At 41.2% G+C, this 2,116-nt stretch overlaps 1 protein-coding gene across 1 annotated transcript in view; it reads left to right on the top strand.

Annotated features, from left to right (window-relative positions):
* LOC119588582 (hyphally regulated cell wall protein 3-like) overlaps nt 1-2,116 on the top strand; it is a 5,733-nt gene that overhangs the window by 1,443 nt on the left and 2,174 nt on the right. The window lies entirely within an intron of this gene.

Below are 2,116 nucleotides of genomic sequence, written 5' to 3'. Positions count from 1 at the left end.
GCCTGTACTTTATAGTATTTCACCAGCCTCTGTAATGCCTATAGTCCACTTTAAGCACAGCTAATTTCTGATTATACTGCACTATGCACACTTTTATATAGTACACAGTCTGCAGAACACCCGTACAGGCAGTTTAAAGCAATTTCAAAACGAAGTTCTTCTAGCACGACTTCAAACACTACCTCAGCAAGACTGAACAGCCTTCTACCTGTGAAGACCCGTCACAAGTTGACTTTCTAAATGCAGTGATATGGCAAAACCTTTCTTTTTATATACACAAGTAAGATTACACCAACGCATCGAATAACATTGATATTTGGTATTATTACACTATTATATTTTTTGAGTGAGAAATATTCAGATTGTATACAGACATCTTTAGGAACACCCAACATTGTCTTTTGAAGTCTCTCAGACCAAAACTTCTTTACTATGATTATCTGCTTTTGTTGCTCACACTGGCTGGAAACCTTAATTTCACATGGAGATTTAAGAAAATAGTCCAGATATTTAGCCTCATACTGGATTTTCATAAGCTACTGTTTTCATGTGTTTATTTACTCTACTCCATGCGAACTTAAGGCACCTAGGCCATATGATTTGCAGCAGTTGAATTGGAAGTTAAGGCCTTCTTTTGTTTATCCAACAAGCAGCACTTGCACCTTTTTGTTATGGCATATCATTTTTCACATATTATAGTTGAAGGCCCTTATTCATCCCTGTTTGTGCACAGTCTGTAACTGCAAGTAATTGACGCTTTATGACAGCTATAGCACTTATGATTATGTTTTGTTCTTATCTATAGTTGATGGCCAGAAAGGACAAGAAGCAGCGGGTAATAGAAACTGCACTTAATAACATAGGTACAATCAGTAATGCTTTTAACATTCGTTGAAATACTGATAGAAAATTATTCATACCACTAGACAAACAGATTCATGGAACCAGTGACATATAAGCCAAGCTCTTTTTAAGATGGTTATAAATTGTATTATAGATACCTCTTGTCTTTGCAATATTCGTATCATTTGATATCAGAAGACTTGGCCTTTGACCTTTGTAAATATATGACACTGTTGACACACGACCATCAAATACCCAGCTGCTTCTTCGTCAAAATCTGTGTGCCTCCACCGCCATGTCTACCCCTGGCCAAGCACCACCACTACCACCACTATGTCCACAGCACCTCGGCTCTTGTCACCCCCTAGCTTAACCCCCGTACTTGCATGTGTTCCATCATCCCCTTTAAACTCCCAGATTGGCACTGCTCCGTCATCCACATATAACCCCTGTTTATGCCTAACTTGCGTCCCTGGACTGAAATTATCCATCATGCTAATGTTACTTTATGCCTGCATGAGAATTTGCATTAATATATAATTCCATATAAAATAGAAAATAATTGACTAATATATCCCAACAATTCACAGTGTCACTAATCAAGAGGAAGATGTCTACAAGGCATCAATATTTGTTTTTCCTTTCTTTCTTAAGAGTATCAGTAACGTGGATTTATTCATGGCATGAAGGAATTCATTCCTAAGGGTCCTTGTTTGACGAATTCCCAGATGGGCACAGCCATCTTTGTATCCCATGGAGAGATTGCCACAGACAAGGTAAGCCAGAGAAGCTGTGGGCAGGGCGGGGTAGTGGGCAGTGACTGAGGACGCTGTTATGTTGTTCACAGCACAGCGGGGTTGTGGGCGGGCATACGCGCAGGGGCAGTGCAGGCAGCTTGGAACTGATCCTCGGGCCGCTTATTCAGAGCGCCATGCAGTAAGTATGAGGTCACTTCCTGGAACAACTGCTGCCTTGGGCACGAGAGTCATTACTGGTTGGGCCATTTCCCACCATGAGGCAGGGGCTCTGCTGCGGCAGACCCTGCGGTGAGATGTTACCTTTGATTTCCTATATAGGCATTGCCAATATAATCATTGATATGGGTTATGGTAATTGGTGGGTATTAACGTTGGACCTACTGGCCTGGCGTGACCAGGAATAAAAAAGAAAAAAAATCTAATACCACAATCAGTTCGGCATTCCTCATTCTCAGTAAATGTGCACACCTACCTCATGAGCCGCAGTAGCGCGCATATACATACATAATTCCTTC

The sequence above is a fragment of the Penaeus monodon genome, chromosome 24, assembly GCF_015228065.2.
Source record: "Penaeus monodon isolate SGIC_2016 chromosome 24, NSTDA_Pmon_1, whole genome shotgun sequence".
Classification (NCBI taxonomy): domain Eukaryota; kingdom Metazoa; phylum Arthropoda; class Malacostraca; order Decapoda; family Penaeidae; genus Penaeus; species Penaeus monodon.
This window is presented reverse-complemented; position numbering and strand designations above follow the sequence as displayed.